We start from the raw sequence: 18,213 nt of genomic DNA on the forward strand, positions 1-18,213 counted from the left end.
TTATATCTCACTTACTCTTAAGTCTGTTTGTAAATGTGATTTTTAACTATTCCAATATGTTTTTGTTTTTTTTGCTAAGTATTCGATAATCTGTATTTTTTTTAATATTGTTCCATCCTTTTTTATTTTCTAAAACATTAGTTATTAATCTAAGTGTGCTGCTATGTTTAAAAAATAATAAATAATAAAAAATAAAAAAAATGTTGGTTTTATTTTATTATTAGTATTATTATTATTTTGTACTGTTCACACATTTCTATTTCTAAACTAAATAAATAAATAAACAAGTCAAAGTGATAGCAGACTTCACCCCATTCATGCAACAAGCCTCTGGCGGCCTCTGTTGGTCATATTGGCAAGTGCAAGTGTGGAAGCACAAACAAACAGACACACAGAGCCACTAAAAACAATACTTCACTCCCACCCCATGGGGTGAAGTGATAAAAGGCTGTCTATCAGTCAGTAAAATAGTCCACATTATTCTTGAGCAGTAGAGTAAATAAAAAGATTAAATGTTAATTATCTTATATTTATCATATAAATACTGGAGTGCATGTTTTCCATTTGCAGGGTAGAGCAAAAAGTGCTGGAACAAAGCAAGGAGAATCAGAATTCTTTTTACCACAGACAATGAGGCTCATCATTCAGCATCTCCCACGTAATACAATGGATCATATTTACACCCAGACAACCAATGTGGGCTCCAGGGACAAGCAGGAATTCACAGAAAGTGGCGAACACTTGACCAAACGCAACCCAAGCGGCCCCCATGGGAAGACAGCACGAGCGATGCATCACACCAGAGACCATCCATCACCCCAACCGTTCGATTTGAAGCAGTCTCTTAGAGATCTGCAGCAGCCAGAGGCAAACCAGCGGCTATGTGGTCACACAGTATCCTACATATACCCTATATACAGTAACTCTGACAGCCTGGTCAGAAATAAAGAAGTAAACTGTCAACACACATATTTAATTGAGATGTGTATACAGTATTGCCTGGCCATGATTCCTTCATAGAAATAATGTTAATGCTACTGGTTTAGCATCAATGTCTCGGGAGTTTGTAGCTATGAGCAAATCAGGAAGAATTTTTGTCAGGGGTGACCACAGTATTGAATCTGTAATAGCTGGAATATAATTGGATGGAAAGGACTTTAGACCCTGAATGAAAACCTTACCAAAAAAGTGAAGTTTTTCCTGAAATAATAGTATAGCGCCACATTTAAGGGCTGCCTAACAACATGTTAAACCACTGAAAACATTCTCAATATAGAGCACAGCAAGAATGGCATTGATTATTTTGTTTCGGCCATGAGATGTTATTTCTAATATTTCAGAGGAATATACATATGGGCTGAAATATGTGCCACCAGAAACTGAATTTGAATCGTTTATATTTGAATTTGAATCGCTAAACTTGAATAATTGCATTAAAAAACTGAATTTGAATCATTTATATTTGAAATTGAATTGCTAAACTTGAATAATAGCATTAAAAAACTGAATTTGAATCACATAATTTGAATTTGTATTGTTTAATTTGAATTATTGCATTGAAAAACTGAATCTGAATAGTATAATTTGAAATTGAATTATTCAAATTCAACACCATATCTCTTCGTATTCGGTTCTCACAATTCAGATTCAAATTACTGCGACATACATCCGGTTAGTTCAAGGATGAAGGAAGAGCAATCTAAAAACATATGACAGCACAACAGATTGTGTAGTGTGTGACTTGCAGCAATCCTTCAACTCTGAGTCATGGAGTGTGAACCTTGCTTTGGGAATCGGAGAATGCTAGCAGCTTTTTGATTCCCAAACTGTCAGGTGAATCAATTTGAAGTTGTGTGTATTGTTTACTCTCCAACCATGGCGGTCAAATCAGTTTAAGTTTAGGCTCAAATTGGTAAATTCAATGATAATACTGGTGACTTGAACCATTGCTAAAAGGGTATTTGCAGGTAAACAGGGAAACACCTCAATGTCAAGAATACAACACTACATCTGTGTTTTTATTTACAGTGTAAAATTTATGAAAATGGTCAATATCACCAAACAAATAACACACAACTATTTGTCTCAGACTATCCGTGATGAACAGTTGATTCTGAATGAACTAGTGATCCATTCTAATTGTGTTCCTGTGCACATTTAGTATTGCAATGTAAATAAAACCCAGACAACATTTTTGAGGCTGAGCTTCACTTACTGTCTCAGAGCAATCACCATCGGGACAAATGTGTTGCTATAATTCAAGACTGCAAATAATCAAGACAGCATTCAAGCAACAGAAGTCAATCTAAATGAGGGAACATAACTCAGGGACAGAACAAATACATGCTTGGTCATAGCTCCTACTGGACTGCAAGGAACATTCCTGTGTACTTTTCTAAGCAGTTATCCATACTGCACAATCGTAATTTCCTAGAACATTCCCACTAATTATTGTGCAGGTAAATGTAAGGGCGTTCGAGTTGAGGTAATGTCAATAGCATCACTGGAGCAATCGTAGTGGGTTGGGAAAACAGAGAGCGGCAATCATGTTTTCGGAGCATGTTTTTTTTAAACCAACCCTACATCCCTTCAATACCATTTTCGCCTTCTCCACTTTTATCTGTACTTGTACCGACTAAACATAATAACTACTTTCAAACATCCCTGGACCTCAAACAACCTCTTAAGCTGTGTTTATTTTTTTGTGTGCCTGCAGTCTTATTTTCCAAAGTTCCCAGTTAAAGAAACACACACGTTGGTAAACCAGCATTGTCGTTGCGATAAGGCAAAAAACAAACAACGCGTTGACGTAAATCCCGCGCAAATGTAATTTTCACATTGATTTGTTCAAGTTGAAGGATCTTTAGTGAAGAACAATTAGCAAAGGAAGTGGAATTGAAGAAATGCAACAAGAATGAAAGGACGGTGCAGAGAGCGATGAATTTGGACTGGCTGGTAAATATTGAAAGTGTAAAAAACAAAACAAAAAAAAGCAGTTTGCTTTTCATAGTCTAAGAATAAGCCTTATAGATATACATGTTCGGGGACATTACCCTTTAACAAGTGAGATCAATACAGACAATAAGGCACCTTAATACATATGTCCCTCAATCTCTCCAAACATGAAATATCATTAAAGGTCCTATATTATGCAAAATCAACTTTTTAATCATTTTAAATCTATATATTTGGGACTCTGGAGGCCCTACCAGTCGCCAAATTGTGAAAAAAGATGACTCACTCATGTTTTTTGGTCCTCCTCAGTCTATGTAGGGGAGATAAAACACGAAATGTTGACTTCCGCACTCATTGGGACGTCACAATGCGCAAAAATCCTGAAATTGTTGTTTCGCGGCGCTCTGTCCAGTGGATACATAATATTTGCAGGCTCTAGCAGGCACATTTCCATCATCTCACTTTTCCAAATGCTAACTGCTCTTCGCTCCCAGTAGCCTCTGTGTTGGATGACATTTCCTGTCCCTTAAGTTTCGTTTATTTATTTTTTATTTTTTTAAAGAGATACTACTAAACGGAGTGTTCTCAACATGGCTGTTTTGGCAGGGTGATTGAACTGCTGTGGTGCTTCGTCCTTATGGTATTTTGATCAAAGCATGTCACAGACATGTTCATTAGGACACCAGGGAACTCGGCTAACTTGGAGAAATAGGGTATAATATGGGATCTTTAACAACAAAAGATTCTCCTATTGAGGTCCTCTCACCAGAGTACACTGTAAACCCTAATAAGTTAAGTTAACTCAAAAAAATTGATGAAACTGATTACATCAAAAAATTTAATTAATGTTAACTAAATATTTTGAGTTAAACAAGCAATCTTGATTAAGTATGCTTTACTTGTAATCTTAAGTGGCACTAACTTATTTTGGTAAGTTTAACGAACCTTATCTGATGTGTCCATTCTACTAGTTATTTTGTTTTCACAGTACAAATAAATACAAGTGTAGATAACTTGAATGTTCTTAGTTGTAAAACTGAGTTTTTTCACTTTACATTAACTTAAATTTTTCAATTCAAAAGAAGCTCTATATTAACTCCACTACAAGCAAAATCTTGTTTAGTTTTAACTCAAAATAATATGTTAGGGAACTTCAATTCTTTTTTGAAACTGATTACATCAATTGTTTTAAGTAGCTTTAACTCAAAAAAATAAAATCTCTATGCAGTACACATACAGTCAAAAACACATTAACAAGGTCAAATGCAACTCAGTTTTATTGAGTAAACATGCAACAACAAACACATTGTTTTCTAAAACTTTACACTTCCATGTGCTGAATACTTGAAATAGTGCAATACTTGTCATAAAAGCCAGTGAAACAGTGAGACAACTTATTTTTGCAGGTGCCTCCCTTTGGCAGAATTCTGTGCAAAATTACATTTTCTTTAAATGATTATTTTAATCATAAATCAGCCCCAGAAGAGTCACATAGGCGTCAGCCAATGTATGCACGTCAACCACAAGATTACCCTCAATGAGAACTGCAACCCTATCTGGGCAGAGGAACGTGGCATCAGGCGAATTGGCACAGATCAAAGCAAGGCCAAGTAGTACGTCATCAATGTCCAGTTCAGGGGACTCCACAGGCTGAAGATGAGAGAGCGAGAAACACCTCTTAGCATACCACAATACAAACTGATTGCACCACAAGCTACAGCATCAAATGACCACAGACGATGCAAATTTTTTATAAAATAAAACAGATTTTTAAGCAGATTTATTTCCTGACTCTATTAGACTGTTAGTATCAAATTGCCAACTGGATGTAAATTTATATTATCTCCTCTTGCTACACTAAAATAATATCTTTCCATTGAATTATATTACATCAGGGAAGTTCTTTTTTTGAACTATGAACCTACAGAGCTTACTTCCATAACATGCCTTGATCATGTTCATCAACAATTTAAAGTGCTGAAGTAAAGGGAGATCATATTCAACAGTTGATGAATATGATTATGTGATGAAGGACAGCCTGCCAAGAAATGTCAATCAGCTAAAAATGTGCAGAACTACGTCCCCTACTATCACAAAAAAGGCATGCCGTGTTAAATGAATTTTCAATGCATTTATTGACTGAAAATGTGCAGATACAGTCATCATACACACATGGCAATGGAATAATTGAGGACAAATTGCTATGACTCAAACGGTAGTGTTGAAGCAACTGTGTCCGTTGATCAAAGGCAGCAGCACAAAGCTTGCACTTCCAAACCATTGGAAAACTGAGTAGTTTTACTAAGCTGGCAATAAGTGTCTAGAGCATCTACTGTACATACCAGCTTGCAGACGTCATGTAACACCCAGCTTCTTCTGCTTCAGGCTAAAAGAGACAAGATTTACATGAGTTTTACAGACATACAAATCAGACTGAAATGATAGACAGAATCATACAGATCTAACACTAATTAATTGAGAGAGCCTTTGAGTTCTTTAAATACTGAACAAAATTACAAACATATCAGTACTATTCATTAGGCTGTGAAGGAAAAAAGACTCGAAAAAAGCTGTTGACTAAGGTGTTTCCAGTCAGCCAAGCAATGAATGTGACTTTAAACGCTGCAAGACTTGGTGGAGGTCAGGTCAGTTATGTGCAGCTCTGCAACCAGACTCAGACAGTATTCAGTTATGATCTGCGCAGCTGGACGACACAGCGGTTGTAGGCGGGAGCGGGAGGGGGGTGGGGCAACACGATAAGCTAGGCTACAACTTTATTGTTTTTGGCATACAATTAACATGAAACTTACCAGAGACGTTACTTAATGTTGAGCCTCGAAGTTAGCTACAAGCCCAGACATGCACAAAGAGTAAAAGCTCTGTAAGCAGGCCACTGTTTTTCATGTGAAATTACCAAAAAAAAAAAAATTAGGCTAACACCCTAACGTTTTGCACTAAGGTTATCTCAGTGAAGGCAATAATTACACTAACTTAACTCAACACGTTATATTCAAATGGATAAAATAATTGCTTTTAATGCGAAAACCACAACAAATAATTCTCTAAACATGAAGGTAAAATGAAGAAGAACGACAACTCACCAGAGAGGAGGAGTGCACAAAAAGGAAAATCAGCCTGTTGAAGAAAAAACAGCAAGCCACAGCGGAATTAACTCCAGAAGTCGTCCCTGGCAGTCCGGAAGCAAAGTTCCCACAAGAAAGATGACTTTTCGTTAAAAAATATCTTAATTATTCTCTTGCTGCAAAGTTGCAGCTGCACAGAGAGTCGGAGCAAGCGGGAACTAGAATGTTCCACTCGTTGGAAGTGACGTCACGGACAACAACTCAAACAATTTGAGTTCAGTGACAAAACTGAATTAAAGTTTTTGAGTACTGTACACTTAAAATTGAAAATCCGTTAAGGTAACTCAAAAAATTAGCAGTGAATTAACTTTTTTAAATTTCTGAGTTAACACAACTTAATCTTTTTAACTAACTTTTACTGTTCGGTCTTACAGTGTACATGGAGACGGTGTGTTAATACACTGCTGATTAACAGTGAATGAGTGCACAGGATGCGCAGACTGAACAGAGCATGAGGAGCGCACTGATCTTTTCCAAAGATAGATCGACTGATTTATTATTTCTTTCCGCCTAAGAAATTGGAGGTGTTGTGTGAGCATGTGAAAGCAGTCAAAAGAGTGTGTCTCACGCTTCTTGCGTGAGAGTTGGCAGCCCAGGGTTAGTAGCATGCACAACTAGAACTGAAAGCTGGGAAGTATGGACATCACTAAAATCATATTAACCTAAATCTAGACATAATAACAACAACAACACTGTGTTCAAGCGCGTGAGGTCAATTCAACATTTCACAAGGTTATGGTAATGAGATAAAGTAGTCTATAAATTGATTTGTGTGTAATAAGAATGGAGTAGATTCTTAAACGTTATACATACAATATGACAAGATGGATGCAAATGTGTTGTCATTGTAAAAATGTTGAACATTCATCCATCTTCTACCACTTTATCCTCGACATGAGGGTCACGGGGGTGCTGTGCCAATCTCAGCTGACATGTGCGATAGGTGGGGTTCACCCTGGATGGATCGCCAGTCCATGACAGAGCTAAATGTTGAACATCTTTGTTTGACATAAACTATGTTTCTATTTATCTGACCAAATCAATATGGTGTTAGTCCAGCCAAACAATAAAAGCAACAAAATAAAAAAAATATGTATAAGTCATAGATGATGATGATGACTCAGACTGTATTAGGTGTCAAGGCAAGGGAAGTGCTTTTACCAAGGCCACCATCTAGAGTGTTTTCATCTTTTCCAATATGCCAAGGCCACCATAAAACCTCATTCCCAAGAGTAGCATAGGGGTGGGTATCGGCATCTTCCATTTCCTGCACCATGGAGTCTTACCATTAGATGTCAAGAGCTCTTACACACTAGATATTTAAAACTAATAAAATATGCCAACTAATGATTGTAGAGGATGACAGACAATTCACTCTGAGCATATGGTTCATCGAAAAGCTGCCGTTTAGCCAAGAATACACCAGGCAGTGACAACTTTAAATGATATGCTTCTGTATGTTTGGCCCCACAGAAAGAAGTGACATAAAATGCATGTGACCTTGTACTGTGTTGTAAGGCCTGTTGCAGGTGAACAGTCAGAGTTGATTAATGTGCTCCAAATGGGAAGGTTTTGTGCACAAACAAGAAGGTATGGGTTGTGCAGCGGTCTGGAAAAAGGAAAAAACACAGAGTAACTTCTGACTTCATGCCCTTCAATAAACACTGCAAAACAAGGCGGTGTGGGAAATTATGCACGAATAGATTCAGCTCAACTTCCAGTGATGTGGTTCATTTTTACAGTCGCACAAGTCTCGGGAAGAAAATAGACCTTTCAAGCTGTTACAACTTTTCCTTACAGCATCACCTCTGGAGCCATTACTGAATTATTCAGTGCCTATTTGTCTGCCATTTGCCTGAGCATTAAGTCTCCTAGCAACGTTGATGGAGTGTGTCGTGATGTAGGTAAAATGTCATAAAGAACACTGACTTTGCAGGAATGTTAAATATTGATTGGCAAATATGTAGGACTCCTAAGTGCAAAAAGGGCTATTACATGCTGACTTGCCATGACAGAAGGAGAGGTGGTTGAATCCAAACATGAAGGGTGAACGGGGGTCTGAAGACAAAACAACATGAATGAGGAAAAAGGCTAAAATACAGACATGAATAAACCAAAGAGCAAATGAATGACAGTGAATACACCAGTTTTGAAACTAAACACAGCAAGGCAGGTAATAACAAAGGAGACAACGTGGACAAAGACAGTGCAGTGCTGAACACAAGTGCAGAACAACAACTCTCGAGTAAAAACAGGTACAAATCCAATGGTAATATCACGGTAGTGCAGAAAATAAAGTCCAAACAATTCCAAGAAGTCAAAAATACACCTACTGTATGTCAAAGGTGTATTCATTCTACACTCTTAGAAATAAGGGTTCCAAAAGGGTCCTTCTTCAAGGGCCGAGGTTCTACCTGGAACCATTGGCTTCTGAAATACCCTTTCCTGAAGAAAGGGTTTTTCAAGGGTTCTTAGTAACACTAATGGTTCCAGTAAGAACCATTTTGATCCAGAGAACCCTTTAACCCCTATTTCCTGAATAAAGGATTTTTAAAGGGTTCTTGGTGGAACCCTCCAAAAGGGTTCAAGGTGGAACCTTTATGAAAAGGTTCTACCTGGAGCCAAAATGGGTTATCCAATGGAGGACAAGCTGAAGAACCTTATATGGTTCTACTTAGCACTTTTATTTCTAAGAGTGTACACAAACTGACTGCGGTAGTGATTTCATTCTAAATTGCCAGTAGAGTTGGTTTCTATGACAATCTCTTAAATGACTGTACTCAGGCAACTTTTAAGGAAATAGTAGTGCTTGAAGCCAGACATATTCTTTTGTTGTACTGAGAACATTAAGGACATTGTATAAATTACTGTATAAATGTAAATATTTGGTGATGGGATAAAGTAGTCTATAAATAATTTATAGATTGATTTGTGTGTAATAGGAATGGGGAAGATCCTTATAAATGTACACTTCTGCCTACTCCTTTTCAAATATGTGACAAGATGTAAATGTAAATGTGTTGAACATCCTCTACGGCTTTATCCTCCACATGAGGGTCGTAGGCGGTGCTGTGCCAATCTCAGCTGGCAGGGTACACCCTGAACGGATCGCCAGTCCATCACAGGGCTTTAACGTTGAACATGTTTGTTTGAAATAAACTATGTATCCCATTAAATAAATATTGTGTTAATCCAGCCAAACAATAAAGCAGTTAAACCAATGAGTCAAAGAGACTTTGCACACTATCAAGAAAATAAGCAGGAATATAACGATGTCCGTGCATAATATGTATAAGTCATAGATGATGACTCAGACCGTCCGCTGCACTCTTGCAGTTTGATGCTTTTTTTTGACACTTTGAGGGCGAGAGATTGTAAATGTCAGTGGCTTGTCACTCAGACTCAGTTCCACATGAAAACTGAGATGGACTGTGCTAACAGGGAAGAACAAATGACAGAGAAGACATTAGAATCCTGTCTGACTCACTCAGTCTCCAACTGTCAATCTGCGGACATGTTTGAGACACCACTTTGTCTTTTTAAGTATTTTCAAATTTGTATTCAGTTCCTGATCATCACCATTCAGTGCCTCACTGCTGGACGTCGATTGGATTTCCTCCCTCAATAACTATTTCATCCCTTTCCTACAATTGGATGAAGCTTCAAATTTCTTCTCTAATATCAAATAAAAATTTAAGTGGCTCTGTGTTGGATGGATCAGTCTGTTACTGAATGAGCTGAATGATGATGATGTGCTCAGAGAGTTGCTAAATCATTAGCAGTGTCAACACTTCATACACAGGGCTGTGCCATTCACACATTATTAAAACACATCAGGTTGGTTTGTTATTCACATTAATAGCAGATGCTATTACACATGCTCCCGTTACAGCCACATCATCTGATCAAACACAAGTTTCGATGTGCAACATTTGCATCATTTGGGTAGTTTGTGTTGTGATTATGATCTAAAAATAGGAAACAGTTGTTTGACAATAAATGGCTTCAGCCAACCACTAACCATGAGTGAGAGAAAAATGTCATTAGTTATCATTCATATTCTCTAAAAAATGTTGTCAGACATATAAATACCGAAGTGAAGTATAGATATGTGAATTCTACCTAAGTACTAGTAACAAAGTATTTGTACTGTATTTGTAAGTCAGGAAATATCTCCATCCACACAAAACCCCCCAAAATGACTAAAAATTATATAATACGTACCAGGCCTGCACTTTAACGCTGCAATACCAAAAACAGAGAAGAAGACGAATGCATACGTACAATCAAAGGAACAGAGACAGAAGGAATTAAATCAGGGGAAAAAAAGTACTGTACATAGTAAGGTAGAAACCTGGAGAGTCGGTCTGACTGTAGACAGCGAGGGAGAGAGAGAAACACATAGTCACAGATGAGACTGAGTTGTAGATGTGTAGTGCAGCTGACTGTGTGTGCAACAATCACTCATCTGTTCATTCAAGTAAAAATAGTGTCTGCAAAAATAGGTTTTGTTTTCTTTCCCTTTATTCTACGATTCAGTTTCACTGTTAAGGCCACATTATACTTCTCCTACTGCGTATGCGTTATCCGTCTGCGTCACCACGGAGACGCCTCGAGCATTTATACTTCTGCGTCGTGGTGACGGACACTCGCTGCAATTTCCCGCCCGATCAGTAGGGGTCGCTGCGCAAGGTTGTTGTGCTTCTGGCTACAGTGAGCAATGGCGTCCGAGAAAGAAAGAGAGAGAAAGTCTGTTGTTGTTGAAACAGTGTCCGTTTCTCACTTTTCTGTGTGACGGAACGCAGTTTTAAGATAATTTGAGGCGAGAAATTGGCCATTTAGAGTCTAAACATGTGTTGTGTGTGTTAAGATATGACGTATTTATAGTTCGGCAGCGGCGTTATCGGCGGGGATCAGCTCCGCCTCTCTCAGGACGCCCGGAGCGCACTGAGAGCCGGCACAGAGCAGCTTAGCTCGGCCTGTCCTGAGGACCAATCGCAGCTCTTGCCGTCTCCGTAGTCCCTTGACGGAGTGACGGACACTTAAAAAATATTTCGTGCACCCGGAGACGACGCAGAGGCTCTTCGACAGGTTCTGCGTCGACGCAGAGTCTCTACGTAGCCTACGCAGAGCACTTTACGCAGAAGTATAAATTGGGCTTTAATCTTCAACACTTTTTTTTTAATTTTCATTCCTGTGTCTGAAGTCTGAGGGCAGGATATGTTCCAGTGATATCGAGCAGATGACAAGAACGACAAAAATAAGGACAGCGAATGTGGACAGTGAAAGAGAGAGAGGTGGGACTATGATACAGTTGGATTTATTGTCTTTGACATTTTCCCAATCGGGGCACATTTTGCAAAAAATACCATTTCAGGTCTCCCAAAATGCCATTTCTGGCCACATGAGAAATTGTTGTCATTTCCCCAATACACAATATATAAAAAAAAAACAATGCAGCTTCACCAATACTAGTTTCCATGTGGACAGGCCCTAAATGTGGTGTAGATTCCACCAGAGCATTTCGACTCTGAACCTCAAAATTAAACTCCATTCCACAACCAAATCAGTCTTTTGTATTATTCCGACTTGGGAGAGGAATATATTCTTCTGGACACTGATGTGGTGCAATATCCTGGGGTTTTTAAGTAAAGTAGCTTGAAATGCACAAATGACTTCCATCTGCTCAATGAGTAATGCTTATACACTCTGCAATTAAATGCATAGTTAATTCCTGCTATTTATCAGTTTACTGCTGTGCTGCCTGTGAGTCCTGTGGTCTAGACCATCAAGCTGTCAGTTGCTGGCACTAAGATGAGAACATTTTTATTCATGGTGCAAAGACTTGCGCCGTGACAGACCTGAAGAATTCATCAAGTGTGTGTTCGACAGTAACAGTAATGCGTGTTTGTACTAGGGCTCGGGTTTAGCTCGTCAACCCAACATCAACGTCTGATTATTCTGATGTGTAAGAAGGTATTCAAAATACAAGTAAGGCAAAGCTGTGCTCAGAGTCCCCTTTACTGGACAAGGGGTTATGGTCCACATTATACTCCTACAACTGTTTAATGCGTTATACAAACTACGTAACCACGGAGACCCCTCGAGCCCTCATAGTTCTCCGTCATAGTGCCGGATACGCAGTGCAATTTCACTTAAAAAATATAAAAATATATATCGGAGAAGACAGATAGGCTCTCCATAACGGACGTAACGCACTTAACGCAGGAGCATAAATTGGGCTTAACTACTTAAAATGGTCTCAGGTTCTGTACACACAGAAACGGAAAGAAACATGAATATCAATATATTTCAATATTTGTGTTTGTCGGTTTGACAAAGTTTTCCATGAATACGCCCTCATTTCAGGAAATGTCTCTATCCACAGGAAACCCCCTGAACACTTTAATACATTATACCAGGCCTGTATATTATATACAGTTTATACTGTATATAACACTGGAGAAGAAGACTTGCACATTCAGACATTTTTTTTTTTTTTCAAAATAAAGTTTTATTCTAATAAGTATGCATTAATGTATACCAACACAAACAAAGACAGGGGGAAGAATTGCAGGGCAACTAAAGAAAGAAAATCATTATAAATGTTATTATTTAAAGGTCACATAGAGTGGTCCTGTTGCACATATATGTTAGTTATAGAGATCTACTTACATACATTAACTTGTTTTTATAGTCAAAAACCTCCTAGTTGCTGTAAACGAGCCGATGGAAATCCTCTTTTCTGACGCTGTTTCCCACCTGCGAGATTTGAGAATCAACTCTCACACCCAGAAGACAGAGTCTTGTGATTGGCCAGTACGAGGAAGTGACATATTCAGCACACCCGCTCTCAGAAGCACAGCTCCCCCCTCTGGCACGGTGGATGCACTGCTACTCATTATCAAAACATTGTTAACAATGTTTAAAAATAGCTTCGTCACGTCTCCCCGCCGCAGTCCCTTTTATGACTTTGACCCAGAGTCAGACCCAGAGTCAGAAGACACTGTCGGTCGAGAAACACCTCCACAACGGACGTTATTCTTCTTCTGTGGTTCAATGTACGCAACCGAATGTGCCCGGACTAGTGCCCGGAGCAGGACGATCTGCTGTTCCGGAGAACCGCTGTTTACGTAACCGGACTGGGATCTCGCTGAGCCCGAGATAACAATACAACACAGCGTTCTCAGCAGTGGCTGAACTGTTTGTTAAGAACCTTCAGGGCTTCTTAAACAAGGTAATGACGCAGACACTAAAAAACAGCATTAATTGGAACTTCCGTTCTAGGTTCGCTTTAAGCAAATAGTTCAACAGTCTATTTGATGATGTAAGGAGCAGCGGTAGAGAAAGTGGATGAGTTTGAATTCCTGGGGTCAACCACTCAAAGAGATGGACAGTGCATAAGAGAGTGGAGTGTTGGGGTGGGTAGAGTGTCAGGGCTGATATGTGACAGAAGGAGAGCAGCAAAAGTGAAAAGGAAGGTCTACAAGACGGTAGTGAGACCTGCTATGATATAGCTTGGAGACAGTGGCACAGATGGACAGGATTGGAAATGAGTATTCTTCCTTGTCAAGCATTTGCCTCAAAGCATGAAATACATGAGGTTACAGAAATGTGGAGGCACAAGTCTCCATATTGTAAAAAAAAAACAGGTTCCCTAAATTTTTTGTTGTACAATTACAGTTGTATAATGACATTACAGATGATTCCCTTTCCCTTGCATAAAGCACACACACAAAAAGCCAATTGTAAGGCTACATAGACCACATAGATTGAATTTTGAATTAATTATAGACTTACACAAACGTACCATCCTACCCTGCTAAATTCGATACACTGGACCTTTAAGAGTTCAGTCAGGAAAAAACATTCACACACTGAGTGAGATTTTCACACGGAATATAATGAAATAATCTGTGACAGGTATCTTTGGGACAGCGACAAACTCCTGTGCAGAATCTAACACCCATGAAGTGGAACCGAACAGCTTGGCAGCATGCTGTCGTAAACAACATGGCCGCCTGGTTGGTAAGTAGGATCTGGAGATTTAAGGATCATTAGAAAAAGACTTAAACACATGAATGAAGCTGCAGAGAAAAACTGGGAGCAGAGCAATTGTTTCACAGCACCGCGGTCAATAAAATATGCAGTAATTGAGAAGTTTGGTTCTTGGCATAGAGCGAGTACAGCCTCCTACACAAGTCTCTGTCTCCACCCCCGCTCATGTCAACCCTCCCATCTGTTTGGACACCATTTGACACAGACAATAAAGTTGCATTTTTCACAACAGTCACAAGCCGCTGAGAACTGAAATCCACGAGATGAAAAAAAAAAAAAAACACTTTTGTTATGAAACCACTTTGTCACGGGCAACTTAGCCTTGATAAATAAAGCCTTTTAGGTCTTCATAGCAAATGCGTGACACACATAATTCTCTAGCTGGTGCTGTTCTCTGCCAATGGGCAGTTAACACAGTGGTTGGGTTTTTGACATGTTACCAACGTTATGAGTGTCAATCATAAATTGAGAGCAATCATACAAAAGCCATACAGCAAGCAAATGACATTACAGTAGCAAGTGCTCGAGATATTTGTGAAAAAGGCAAACACACTTTCTCACTGAGAGGGTCTGTGAGGAAGGACCATTTATAACACTTATAAATCCCTCAGAAGTCATGGCCTAATGTTAAGTACATCCCTAAGCCTTCATTTCCTCCTCACACACACACACACACACACACACACACACACACACACACACACACACACACACACACACACACACACACACACACACACACACACACACACACACACACACACACACACACACTCAGCCAGCAACTCTCCTTTGGCAGGGACACTAAGCACTGAACAGCTCTGAGCACAGCAGGAGTCTTTGGCCACCTACATACTCTGGAGTGGAAATGGAAAGAGAAAATACCACATTGAAATCAGTGATTGACATTGCAACATTTTCTGTTTCCACATCCATGTATTTTAAGTATTTATTCAAACCATTACCATATTTACTTCAGGATATGATGACTATCAATCAATAAAAAGGTTTAATCATGATACCTCCCATGGTGGTCCACAGTCTAACTCTATGGTCATACTTTTGATTAATCTCTTTTGGAAGTTCCATAAAGCTCCTATATTTTGAATTGTTAACACTTTCACTTCATGCAAACATGTATGTTAAAATATTCTAAATAATGTCCAGTATATTCTCCACAACAACCTCAAAGACACTACATGCTTGTTTGTTGTTATATTGGAGTGAGCAATTACAATGTTTTCCTCCTTTATAAAGACTGTGATAAAGAGTCTGGACCAATCACAAACAGCCTCATTGCACCCCACCTCCATTTGTGCATTCACAAGGAGCATCACCGTATTAAGTTTCGTCCTAAACAATTATGTGTGGAGTAGGCAGTGGACTCTTATGATGATCCTCACAGGAAGTGCAACAGGAAAATGAAAGAAACAATGTACAAACAGGAGAATCTGTCTTTCATATCTGTATTCAAAATCACATGTATAATGTATAAACATAAGGAAACAAAGGAGCATATAAATCAGCAAATGACAGCTTTTCACAAAAAAAGGCACTTTACATCTTGATTTTACATTTTATATATATATGTATGCTGTTATGTAAACAGAGCATCCTCGACAAGGGAGTCCCTTTGTTTATCTGTTTGCCTACCACCCCACACAGTTGGAGTGAAGTATTTGTTTTGGTGGCTCTGTGTCTATCTGTGTTTGTTTGTTTGTGCTTCCACACTTGCACTTGCCAAGATGACCAACAAAGGCCGCCAGAGGCTTGTTGTGTCAGTGGGGCGAAGTCTGCCATCTCTGATTGCTCTGTTTGTACTGAACCAGCCTTTTGAGACAAGTAAAGTGATTTTGAAATCTAAACTGTTTGAGTCACGCTTTTGAGTCCCATCTTAGTATCTCTTAGAGATTTATCACATCATCAGCACAGAACATCTATCCGTTAATCACATGAAGAGGAATTTGCATTAGCATGTTATTGTGTCAACGTTGACAGCTCTACTCTATGCATAGGTATGAGGAGAGGCATGGAAATGTAATATATCAGATTGCCCATTGCTGAGGGCTAAAATAGCTTGCCTTATATAATGAGTTCTACACAGGAAGAGAAACAATGCTTTTACTGTTCCTCCTGCAAAGACCGGTGCAAAAATGTTTTCGGCTACTTTTTGAGCTTTGTTACAAGAGCCCCACTACTGTGCACTGTTTATTAGAGTGGAAATGATATGTGCAAACAAAGATGCGCCCAAGTCACACACTCTGCTGCGTCTTTTCATCTTCCCAATTGCAAATGATCGCTGCCTCCTCCTCCTCACCTGGTGTCTGCAGGCAGCATCCCAGTGCCTCCAATCAGTGCTATATTGACAGCAGGCATCCAGCAGAAAAGTGGGAGCGCTAATAGCTCTCGATGATGCCGGATAAATACATTCTTCTCCTTCTAACTGCTCCCCCACACGTTTTACTGCCTGGCAGCGTGGCCTTTAGCCAAGGTCAAAATGTGCAGTTGCATTGTGAATAGAGCAGGTTATTTAAAACCTGGCACACGGATTTATTTAAAAACAGCTCCAACTGGGGTTGAATTTTCTCCATCTGCTTTGTTGTTTTTAAAAGGTACATTTTTATCCATTATTGGCGCAGAGATGTATTGGATGTCTCTCCTTGAATATGGTGAAAAAATAAAATACTAATTTTAATTTCTAAAAACCGACTTCTAGTCGGTTACATTTACATTACCTACATTTCAATGACGTCTATGGGAAAGTGAGCTTCTTCTTTTCACTTGATTCATAACATGAGCTTACATTTTCATCTTTTTCAACTGATTTTTTTTTTTTTTTTTTAAAGTAATGTTCCATTTTGAGGAAAAATAATGATAAAGCACTGCACACAAGTATGCAAAAACCGTTCAATTGTGACTGTCTTGGCTTTCAAACAGGACTTTGTTTTGAACCTGGAAGACAAGCTCCATTTGTATAAATACAGTCCATCTACATGTAAAGAATAAGAGGGGAAAAAAATGATACCTTCTACAAAAGAACTCAAAGATATGATCTTATTAATGGCGACATAAAAGACAGTTTACTGGGTATCTCAGTTATAGTGATGTTTGAATTGAAATGGCCACACAAATGTTAGCAAAATCCAGTTGATTAGATTTAATCAAATGTAGTTTGATAAAAAAAAATACTTCTTGTTCCCTCCCTGCACTGCTGCTGTATACACACAAACGCATGACAACAAAATCCCTTACTGTAGCTTTAAAACTGAGCGATAACGTGTAACTTTTGTAATAAATCGAAATGTAGAGGAACACTGAATGAATTGCAACTATGATTTAGTTTTTTTTTTGGTTTCTTATAAACCCATGAGATTTTTGTGCATGACTCATAAACAAACCTATAGGAAGCACAGCACCAGGCTTCCAGTGCAGCACATTTCTGTGGCCAAACCATTCTGTCTAAATAACAGGGAGGGTGGCACCGTAAACACAGACTTGCTCGGCTTTGTCGAGCTAATGACTTCCTGCTCCACTGGCTTGTGAAACAGTGTTAGAGCCAAAATAAGTAAAATTGGGAGCAGAATTTAATCTGTCACTCAATGGAAAAGCCTTTAAACAGAAACATACAGCCACCCAGAGGGTGAACACAAGCGAGGTGAAATTACAGCGAAAAGCTCCCCGGCAGAGAGTGAAGCAGCAGAACAGTTTGGGAATGGGGATTACAGATTGGTTGGATAAATAGTGGATTCTTTAAAGCAAAACACACAGTGTGAATGTCACCCAAGGTGGTACGGTCTAAAACCATAAATCCCTTAGAATCTAGGTGAGCTTCTCCTACGTAGAACGAGGGATTGATGCGGGGAGGAAGACTGTGCTTGCTCTCACTTTTTGATCTTCCTGAATTTGCCCCAAGCTTGGTTTTGAAGAGTGTAGCTGTGCAGCAGTCATATTAACAACCCAACTGTTGCAAGGTAGTGTGTGTGTGTGCGTGCGCGAGTGTGTGAGAGCACAACCTTCAGTCTAGGTTTCCAGCTCAGAATTAATCATTTCTGCAAAT

The sequence above is a fragment of the Microchirus variegatus genome (assembly GCF_963457635.1).
Source record: "Microchirus variegatus genome assembly, chromosome: 2".
In the NCBI taxonomy this organism is placed as follows: domain Eukaryota; kingdom Metazoa; phylum Chordata; class Actinopteri; order Pleuronectiformes; family Soleidae; genus Microchirus; species Microchirus variegatus.